The following is a 12235-nucleotide window of genomic DNA, read 5'->3' on the forward strand; positions in this document are numbered from 1 at the left end:
CTTGGGGCCAAAATCTTACTGCTTTCTGCAAAGAGAAGATGTTGAGTATCCGATTGGTCCGGAAATGGCAAGCAGAGTATGGTAACTTCATTGAACAAGTGGACAAGGGAAATGATAAAAAGCACAAGCGTGGATCACGTTGGCAACCATTATTTCCTGAGCTGGAAGACCTGATCTGTGAATGGGTTGTTGACAGGAGAGCAAAGGTTTTGGTTGTGAATAGGACTCAGATTCAAGAATTTGCCCTTGCAATGGCACCACAATTTGACATAGTCCCCGAAGATTTCAAAGCATCACAACACTGACTGGATAATTTCCTTCAGCAAAGGGAACCGTCTTTAGGAAGATCCACAACGTTGTTTAGGCTGGAAGATGCTCAAGTTATTAAGCGAGCACTTGCATTCAAGTCCTTTACTGATGATGCTGACTTCTCTAAATACAATCTTTCCAACATGATTGCTATGGATGAAACTGCAGTGTTTATGGGCCAATCATCTCAAACAACAATTGAACCGCGGGTGCCTCCTCAGTGTACATTCCCTCCACTGCTTACGAAAGTGCCTGTGTTTCCTGTATTTAGGCAAGTCGTCTGGATGGCACTAAAATCCCACCTTTAATCATTTCTAAGGGCAAGAAGGAAAGGATTGAACGTGTTTTGGGCATTTTTATTCTTGAAACTGAAAAAGCCTGGGCCACACAAGCAGTTATAAGAAAGTGGGTTGATTTAATGCTGCCGCTTGTTATGCAAGGGAGCCAAAGAGGTCTGCTCGTCTGGTATGCACCCAGCACTCACTGCGCTAAAGACATGAAGACATTTCTTCATGAAAGAAAAATAGATCAAATAATGATTCCCGTAGGAATGACGGCCTATCTCCAGACTCTTGATCTTGCAATAAACGAGCCATTCAAGGACAATTTGTAAATGGAAATTAATGACTACATTGAAAATAGAATGGACAGAAATCAGAGTGGAAACTTTGTAAAACCTGAACTGCAAGAGGTTGTGACTTGGGTGAAGAATTCGCGGGAGAAAGTCACTGACAGTTGCATTGCAAATGCACTACGAGCAGGCTACCTTGACAAGAAGTATCATTTAAGGACAGTGCTATTACTAAACATGAGAGATTTGGTCCACTGATTCTGAAAGAAATGGAGTCACAAGAAATTCACCAGGAAATTCAGGGTTTGGGTTGTTATGCTGATGTTCCAGAAGATGATGACATGACTGTCATTGAATAAATGAGTAAATGTACCATAGATTGTTGTACATGGAAATAATGGTAGTAACAAGAAATTCTTGATACTGTAGGATTCACAGTTTGTCTGGTTATGCTGGTTTGTGATGACAACTACTACCGTACCATATACAGGTAATAAATTTCCTTTTTTATTTTGTTCAACAATAAATGTGTACCATATTCTTCTTCTTGGAAAAATAAGACATCCCTTGAAAATAAGACGTAGCTCATCTTTGGGAGCAAAAATTAGTATAAGACACTGTCTTATTTTCGGGGAAACAGGGTTTTGACTCATGTAGTTGCAGGAGCTGATGAACTAAAGAGCCACAGGTCAAAGGCAGGCTGCTGGCTCACAGTCTGCAATGGCTAATCAATCTCAGATGGCAGGTGAGCTGATGATTCAAATCCCAAGAACTGGAGGTCAGATAATGATGTGCTCAATGAAGTTCTAGAGTGAGCAAATGGAGGTTTTTGTTTTTATTGGCTCTAGACCACACACTGAGAAAACTACTGTTTAATTGATTGACTGCAGATCTCAATTCAGAAGGAATTACATTGTATCAGATATCATCATGGATTTAATGACATCATTACAAAACTGTCAAGCCACTGAAAACCATGGCCCAACCAAGTTGCGACAAGCATAACAATCACAGTACATGCCCTGTTATTTTGTTATTTGCACACAACTCCTTAAACCATGCAAGGGAGCTTCAACAAGTTTGTGGAAATTTTCCAGTATCTTTTAATTCCATTTTCCACGAACTTTTGAAACTTTTTGTACATAATCTCTAACTAGAAATATGGCACAATTAACATGCAGATAGGCAAAAATATGCTAACCTTATTTACATTTTATATTTTGTAAGTGAAAAAAACAAAACTATTTGATGCATACAAATGACAAATAAATAGTTATAACCTGTAGAGTCCTCATTTCTGCATCTGGTCACATGCTCATAGCTGGTATTTAGAACTTTTTTCTTCTACTACCCATTCCTATTCCATTTGCTCTCAGGAAGTACCTGAGCTAGTCATGGTTCTTTGCCTAGTGGGGGACCCAAACTTTTAGCCCTGAAAGGTCTAGTCCATTAGTAGTTTTGTTAGAATTGAGTTGCTTTAGTTTCTCATTGATTTTACTCCTAGGACATGGCAGTACTGAGATGTCTTAGAGAATCTCCTGGATTCCATACACAATCTTCTTTACAGCTATTGTAGAACATGAATCCACTTTCCCTTAGATGATTAGGAGCAATCACATCTGCCTATATTGTAACCCTCTTCTGTACCAGATGGCATTCATACATTTTGGAATGAAGCCATCTAGACCCTCAAGAACGTAGGTTTGTGGGGGCAGAAAGCAAAACTTTATCAAGGGATTACTAGGGAAAGTAATGATTGATTCCACTCTCATTTCCACTCCCTGGTTCCTCCTGAATTTATAAACCCTGGATATCAGAAGAGCAGCATGATGTACTGGATTCTGGCTTTGAATATAGACAGCCTCCTGGAGAATTCTGCCCAGTCTTGCCACTATTGACACTTGGCTGGTGCTGTACTTATTTCTTTGTAAGGTCATTTGATTGTTCTATCAAGCTAGCTGATTCAAGGTGCTGGAGACCATGGTAAGACAAGTGAATCTCATGAGCGCGTACCAATTGTTACCCTTTATTTGCTGTGAAGTGAGCTCCTCGATTTGAAGTGATGTTTGTGGGATACCATGGCGGTGAATAAAGTGGTGTTTGTAGGATACCATGGCATTCTGTGGATCCAAGGATGGTAGTTTCAGCAGAGTCATTGTGTGCCAGGAAGGCACCTTCTTATCCACAGTAAATATGAGGGTCAAAGATGGGAATGAGACACTGCCCTTTCCATGACGGAAGTGGTTTAATGGAATAAACCTGCCACCAGGTTGCAGGCTAATCACCCCAAGGAATGATTCCAAACTGTGGGCTTAGTATCGGTCCCTGCCAAAGGCAGTCTCTCTGCAGTGCCTATAGCAAGTTAGCCCTGAAAAGTGGACGCCCAGTTGCTGAACCCACACATAGCCTTCATTCCCATCACCATGGCCATGTTTGTTCATGGATTCACTGGGCATTGACAAGCGTGACTGGGGAAGAGGATGGCTGGTTTTCAATGAATGTGTCACTCTCTCCACTGAGTTGCTAATATCCTCCTCTGATTAGGTCAATTCTCTTTGGTGAGAATTCTCATGGGATACAACTGTTTTCACTTTTTTGAAGCCTTCACAGAAATTATTCATACAATTGTGCTGCATACCTCCTTGTCACCAATGTTTCCATCTTGTTCTTTCCAAGTCCCACACCATCAAGCCAAACCGCTGGCCACAGCCCATGAGTCAGTATGCAATCACAAATTCATCTACTCTTACTTCCAAGCAAAGGAAGCAACCAGATGCACGGCTTTAAATCCTGCTTACTGGGAGAATGTCCTTTCACCGCTGTCCTTCAGGGAGGTCCCAGAAAAGGATGGCAGTGCTTTCCCTGTCCACCTTTGAGTGGAAACAGCTGGAAATCAGGCACAGGTTTTCTCTTCCTCAATCAACTTATCACAAGGAACTCTCCATGAGGCCATAGTTGCAAACTAAGAGAGAAGATAATAAGACCGGAGTGAGACCATGGCTTTTGGACCAAGTTCCTCATGTAACTTATTTGTGACTTAGATCCTATTTGACCCTGAACTTGTATGTGGCACTTTCATTAATGAAGAAGTGTTTTGTGCACATACACTTTCATGACTGTGGATCACTCAATATACAGTTCACTATGGGAATTTCAGGTCACATGGTGACTTTGTGGCTCATGGCTAAGTGTTCAGTCTCTTCTAAGACCCAGTAACAAGCCAAAAGCTGTTACTCAAAAGGATCTTAGTAATCTGTAGATGAGAGCAGGACTTTGTTTCAAAATCCTAAGGTTTTATGTTATGATTCACCAATAAGGTCCTCTACATTGCATTTCTATTGCCACTTACACCTTAAGCACTATTGGATCATCCTGTATCAGGGTAGTGTGCACAGAAGCCTGAACCTGTTACATGGACTTCTCTTGTTCTGGGAGCCATTTACAACTAGTAACTTTGCCAGTCACTGGATGAAATAGGCTGAAATGACACACCCACATAAGGCATAGATTTATTACTTCCAACCTCCAAAGAAGACCATAGATATCGTGCCTTCCTAGTAGTTGTGGGAAGGGCCAATAAATTATCCTTTACTTTCGAAAGGATGTCTTGGTATAGCCAACACCATTGGACTCCTAGAAATTTCACTGAGGTGAAAGTTGCCTGAATTTATCCCACCTTCTATAATGTAGATATCTCATCAATAAGTCTAGCCATTGATCATTCTTCCTTATAAAGTCCAATCACCAATATGTCATCAATGTTGTTGACTAAATTATTATATAGGGCTGATGAGTTTATATATCTTGAAGTAGAATCATGCAGGTTTATTGCTGGACTTGCCATCTGAAGTCTATTTCTGGCAATCCTTCAAAACCAAAATAAAGAAAAAGACATTTATCTGATCAAAAGGTATATACCAAGACCAAGGAAATGTATTACTTTGTCCAAGCAATGAAAGCCCATCTGGAACAGCAGCTGCAATTGGAGTCACCACCTGGTTAAGTTTAACATAATCCACTGTCATTCTCTAAGATCCGTCTATTTTATGTGTGTGCGTGCGCACCCCTCCCTCCCGCATAGGTCAAATAGTCGAGTTAAATGAGAATGTTATGGGAATCACATCCTTCAAGCTTAGGATGGTGGGTGGCATTGATCTGTGCAATCTCCCCAGGAATGCAATATTGCTTTAGGTTTAATATTTTCCTAAGCAGGGAAAGTTCTAATTGGTTCCACTTGGCTTTCCTACCACAATAACCTTTACTCCATATGGTAGGGATCCAGTGTTTGGACTTCTGAGAGTTACTGTCAATTCTAATGATGCATTGGGGAAGTGGAAGATCACTGTAGGATGAGTTTGGTGACCACTGGACCTACCTTGAAGTGAACTTGTGTTAAAAACTCCATTAATAACTTGGCTCTTCTATGTCCCCTTTCTGATTGGTGGGCCTCAGTGACATTTTGAGTGTTTGGAATTGATGTCAATTAAGAGAAAGTGTCTAGTAATGCCAGAAAAATCTGATGATTTCCCCCAATGAACAGTCACTCATGAAACAGATTTGAGGAAATATTAACAGTTTGAAGTTTTGGTGATGTAGTGGAATCTCTCTTCAACGAGACCAAGCATTCTATTCACTCAACTGTGTGATCTGTATTTCGACTTAAGTCTGGGATTGATTGAGGGGTCCTGGCTTTCTATTCTGGTGATTAAAATTAGATTGGCTTTCACTTGACTTAGAATTCTTCTGCTTGTAGAGATCAAGTAAGTATTTAGTATATTTCCCATCTATTTCACTCCAATGGACACTATGCCTGAGTAGTCAAGGTCTTCTGTCCATATGTCTTTATTACTACTTTATTAGTGCTGCCATTTGACTCCTTCCATGCGTGAGTCCAATCAACCCAATTGTAGTTAGGCGGATTAATTCAATTAAAGAAGTTACCACTCTTAAATATGACTCACATAAAACAGGAATTATAACAGTATTCAAGCATGCTGGGGATCCCTTCACAAATTTGGTCCTCATTGTTGTGTTAAAAGTTATGCCGTCTCTGCCCTCCATATGTGGGTCTAAAGATCTATCCTGATAAATCCATTCTAAGATTCCAATTGTTCAAAGCCTTTGGATACATTCGTGTACAGCATACCAAGATAGGTATGGCACTTATCAGGCAAAGCTGGACTAATTGCATCAAGGGGCATAAAAGACCTGGCTCTATTGGTAAGAATTATTCAATGAAATTTAGGAGTGCAATGTCATCAGAATCCTGCTTTTCTGCCTCTATGTCCCTGTGTTAGCCTGGGTTGACTAGAGAAACATGCATAGACACTTACATGTATAAGAAAAAACTTTATAACAAAGAACAATTGTACATTAAGAAAAGATCTCGGCCCAGTCCAGGTTAAGTCCAAAAATCCGATTAGCCCATATGTCCGTTACCAGTCTATAAATTATTCTTCAGACACACACAGCACATGAAATGATGCTTAATGCAGGAAGAAAGATCACAGATCAGTGGGTGAAAGTCTTGTGGATCCAGTGGCAGTGAAAGCGTCTCAGTGCCAGCAGGGGTCTCCACATGGCTCCTTCAGCTCGGAGCTCTAGTGTAGCTCCATGTGTTTTGTGCACAGTAATGTCTCACACGGAGTGAGCAAATGTTCTACCTCCATTGAGCTATTTATCTCCTTAGTGCCTCCAAATAAGGTCATCAAGCTGCGACCTGATTGACAGGCTAAACTCTACCCATTCACTCTTAAGTCTCAAATTGACAACAGATTATGTAATTATCACAATCCCTATCCCAAGTTTTAGGATCCCATTTGTTCTCAGTCAATGCCTGGAATTTTAACTTCAGATGCCATCCAAGACTGGGCATTCAATTAACATTATAATTCCATTTAGACTCTCTGCAGATTTGTTTATTTTTGACAACATCATCTCCATTATTAAAATAAATAAGTCTTTCTTTTATGGCAAACATGGCTACATTGAGGTCTTTTATGCAATACTTGAAAGCTGTGACCCTAAATTCCTGAGCTTATTTTTTTCTTTCACTGTTCTCTCTCATATAAGTGGGATCAATCAATAAGCGTCCCTATATTTCTCATTCAGACAACACTGTACAAAAATCTCAAATTTGTGATCCCTCAGGGGTACGCTTCTCACTAACACTAGCATTTTCACATTGATTTTGCAACATATTCCATGGATGAGTGACACCATCTTTATTAGTGGAGGCAGAGTCATCTTTACGGCTTGAGATTTGATTTAGAAAACATCATTATGATTATTTTTTTCTCTAGAAACACCCTCCTTGGTACCAAATATCTGAGGTAGGGGGTGGGAGGAGAAAGATATGTAGTGACTCACATAATTATAGAGCCTAATAAGTCCCAAATATATTGATCAGCTCTAAGACTGGAATCTTCTCCTGACTTAAGTAGCTTCAGGGGTTGATGAACCCCACATCAGTAGGTTAGAGGAAAGGATCTGGCTCATGGACAGTAATATTAATACAGTGAACCCTCGTTTATCGTGGTTAATTGGTTCTAGACCCTACCGTGATAAATGAAATTCCGCGAAGTAGGATTCCTTATTTGTAAATCAAATATTTTCGTAGTTAGAGCATAGAGGACATGAAAAAACACCCTTTAGTCACCATTACACTAGTATTACCCAATTTATTAAACAAAAAAGGGAAAATACAGTAAAACATTTTGGACGTTACAATTATCATTTATTATATTATTTATGGCATCTAGTTTACAGTATTACATATTTCACATACAGTATTATTATACATAGTTCTTACAAATACTGTAATCAATAGCCTATGAAATGACTTAAGGGATGTACTCTACAGGTGGGTCGCCGTCTTTTTCCTCTGAAGGAGTGGGTGCTGTTATGCAAAAACCGCGATAGAGTGAAGCCGCAGAAGTCGAAGCGCGAAGTGGCGAGGGTTCACTGTATATTATTATTATTTTTATACACAATATGGAGGGGACCTGGTAGTGTAGTGGCTATACATTGGGCTGAAATCCTCATAGTTCCTTGGGAGAATGACTAAGATTTCTACTCCTATAAATAGTTATAGTCCTGGAAAACCACAAGGGATCACAGTGAGTCAGCATTGACTCGATAGCAGTGAGATTATACATGATTTCATTAAATATAATAATGGAAATATGGACCGTGAGCTACTGAAAATTTACACCACATTTCAGAGGCTAACAAACTCCCATACTGGCAGGCAATATGGCAGGTTGATGATTCAAGTACCAAGAACTGGAATTTGGATGCTGATGATACAGATGCAAGATCTATGGTGAGCAAAAAGTTAGAGAGCTTTGCCAGAACATCTGTATATATTAAATACAGGTAACATGCCTAAGGAAACTGCTTTTCCATAGCATATCTCATAGCATATCTCATATGGAGATATCACAAAATTACATAACTGCCAATTTACATCATAATTGTCAAAATACTAAGAAGTGTGGTTCAGTCAGGTTGGCACACAACATTGTGTGTGATACCATTACAGGTATCAAAGTATTTCTCTATTTGTTGTAAATTAGCATTACTGACAAGGGAGCATGACTCCTTACATGACAACTTACATTCTGGACCCAACTTTTGACTCTTGCTTCCAGTGGTAGTTACATAACCTGGTGTCAATTTGGTACTTGAGAGGATTAAGAATGAATGGGAGGAGTCTAGTCTATCAATTGGGTCATAGCCAATGAGGCCTCTATGTAGGCATGGCCTTCTTCTGAGAATTCTGGGAAATCAGGTATTTCTTCCTTGGAGGCGGAAGACACAGCTTGGTCTCTGCTCACCCGCTGGGAGACATTGCAGCTGACAAGACACATGGAACTATGCTAGTGGCCTTAACTGGAGAAGCCACATGGACCTACCCTGATGCAACCAGATCTCTGAAGCCGGAGAAGTCATGTAGAGAGCCCTGCCAGCTCTGAAATGCTAACAATGCCACTGGACCCAAAGACTTACTACCTACTGGCCTGTAATCATTCTGCATTCGGCATCATTGTATGTGTTTCATGGGTCTGAAGAGGACTTTATAGATTGGTATCAGCCATATGGGCTAATATCAGATTTATGGGCTTGGACTGGACTGGGTTGGGATGCTTTCTTAATGTACAATTACCCTTTATATGAAACTCTCTCTTATACACATATGAGTTTCTTTTCTTCTGGATTTTTTTCTCCAGTCAACCCAGACTAACACACAGCCTCCTAAGCCCAGGCGCTCTAGATTTTTCCTTATCATTTTCTCTAGTTTTAGATTTGTATCCATATCTGGAAAGTTAGGGTAAGCATTTCTTTCCTCAAATAAACTGTGATTTATATAATTTAAGTAAAGTCCTTAGCATGTCTGGCAAATCTCAAATGTTCAATAAAAGCTTATCATCATCATGACCATGTTATTGACCACTGTCTTAATAATAAAATTATATCCATAACTGTGCTATTTAATCTATACTCTAACCATCATTAAGATTTTCCAGCATATGGTTAAATGTCAGTGTTGCATTTTCTCATTATCAATATATAAATTTTTAACAATTGGTTTAGACTCAGAATTAATCAATATTTATAAAACAAGCTCTATTTGTGGAGATTTGAGCTAGCTATTTTATATGTGCTATCTAACATCATCTAGCTCAGTATCCTAGGAATTAGTAAACTAAATGGACTGGTATTTCCCACTTTCAGTTGGACAATTATTTGGTATCCTATGCAAAAATGACTTATTTAAGAGGAATTGTATCACATTCTCCATGAAAAAGAATATTTCAAGATATATCTTGAAATATAATGCTGTCTATAATAGGATAATATCTATACATCTACAAAAGGCCAGTTAATATGACTATTGTTCAAATTGTTGCATCAATCAATAAAATCAAAGATGAAGAAATTAAAGAATTTCAGATAACATCTCTCATCTGAAATGGATCAAACATGCAGTCAAGGTGCATTGATAATTATTGATAACAGGAATGTGCAAGTTGGAAACAAAGGCATATCAGTAGTTGGAAAAGATGGCTTTGGTTATAGGAATAGAGCTGGAGATAACATGATGAAATTTCACAAGATCAATTACTTCTTCATTCCACATGCCCTTTTTTTTATTAGTAGGGATTTCATACGTATAACATATCATCCTATATTTCAATTACATCAAGTAGAATTATACAATTTCTACCACAATCAGTTTCCGACTATTCTTTTTATACATGAACTCCATAACATCATCTCCTTTTTACACACCCCTGCCCCCCCCTCCCCCCCGTACCTCCCCTTGCCCTTCCCCCTCATTTTACTTGCTGTCCCTATAAGCACATTGATCCTGGGTTTCATATGCCAAAAAACAGAAACATATAATACAGCTTGAAGAGGGTGACCTCCCTTGACAGACAAAACACCTCTGAGATACACTCTACCATAAGTGAACAATAACCAAACAAAAAATACAGAAAATTTTGGAAACCATATCTGGTCCAGCCTGAATCATAGTGGGGATCTACTGATAAAGTTTATGCTGTTCGTGTCAGATTTATGCCTTTGATCTTCTATACTAATCTCTCCCAGGCACTCTGTTTAGTGACCATTTTCCTCCCATCCCTCAGTTTTAGATAGGGGGAGTTATCAGGAGGCTTATTTCCTATGTAGTACCACAAATGAAACCTGGGCTCTTAATGTTATCCACTGCCTTCTGCAAACTGGATTCTCCCAGTTTAGGCTCTGATACTGATCCCTTTTTCAATTTTGGATTATGTGGATTCCAATCCTTTGGTGACTGATGATGGTATGTTTCTTCCATGTGAACTTAGTTGACATCTTTCTTAGATGGCTGCTTGTTTGAAGACAAGCCTTTAAGACCTCAGATGCTATTTTATCTGAAAGCAGGGCACCATCTAAAGTCTATGCCACATTTTGTTACAGCACCCATATTTTTTGTATTTCTTTCCTGAGGGCGAGTATCAAGCAGGGTCATGATGTAAGAACTAATTGTTCTTAAATTGAAGCTAGGATTTAGTGCATGCCCAAAACCCATCCCTGGATCTATGCTTTTTGTTTTTTTCCTTTTAATTTGCTCTAACTTGGGAGTTAATATGCCGTATCATTCCATAGTTCAATCATGTTCAACAGAATTGTATGATTGCTTCTACAATCAGTCTCCAAGCATACTTTTCCTTCCTGGACTCTGAGATGCCATCTCTCTTTTATTTCCCCCTCTCCCTTTTATCCCTCCTCCTCCTCCTCCTCCTCCCAAAACCATTGTTCTATTTGCTTTCCCTATAGGCTCAATGTCCCTGGGTTCCATTTACTGACAAACTGAAAAACAAGTAACACAACTTCAATAGGGTGAGCCCCACTGCATAGGCCCCCTTTTGGTACAGCAGAAATGGCTACTGTACACAAGGTTCTCACCACATGGGATACACAGAATTAAATTGATTATATCCATGGAAAGAGATGATGTAGAAGCTCAATATCATTAACCAAAACAAGGACAGGGTCCAACTGTGGAACATACTATCAGTTGAAAATTCAGGTTGAATCAGAAGAAAATTAAAACAAGTTCACAAGAGCTAAAAATGACCTTGAGAATATTCCACTGGAATTTAGGAACTATTTCAAGAGCACATATGACTTATTGAAAACTAATGATCAAAGACGAAATGAATTGTAGGTTGACATCAAGGACATCATACATGAAGAAAACAGAAAGAAAGAAGAAGAAGAAAGAAAGGATCAAAGCAGATGTCAGAAGAAACTTTAATATTTGCTTTTGAACATAGAGTAGCCAAAGTGAATTGAAGAAATCTGGAGCCTTAAAGGCTTGAAGGTAAACAAGCGGCCATCTAGCTGAGAAGCAACGAAGCCACATGGAAGAAACACACCAGCCTGTGTGATCATGAGGTGTTGAAGGGATCAATTATCAGACATCAAAGAACAAAAAATCATATCATTTTATGTTTACTTCCCCGATATGATCGCTGAAGAAAAATGGGTGCATAAGCAAATGTGGCGAAGAAAGCTGATGGTGCCCGGCTATTAAAAGATAAAGCGTCTGGGGTCTTAAAGGCTTGCAGATAAAGAAGTGGCCATCTAGCTCAGAAGCAATAAAACCCACATGGAAGAAGCACACCAGCCTGTGAGATCATGAGGTGTTGAAGGGATCAGGTATCAGGCATCATCTGAACAAAAAAATCCTATCATTGTGAATGAGGTGGGAAGTGCAGAGTGGAGACCCAAAGCACTTCTGTAGGCAATTGGACATCCCCTTACAGAAGGATCGCGGGGAGCAGATGAGTCAGTCAGGGT

The sequence above is a fragment of the Echinops telfairi genome, unplaced genomic scaffold (genome assembly GCF_000313985.2).
Source record: "Echinops telfairi isolate 266 unplaced genomic scaffold, ASM31398v2 ScPeMD7_7424;HRSCAF=8462, whole genome shotgun sequence".
NCBI lineage: Eukaryota > Metazoa > Chordata > Mammalia > Afrosoricida > Tenrecidae > Echinops > Echinops telfairi.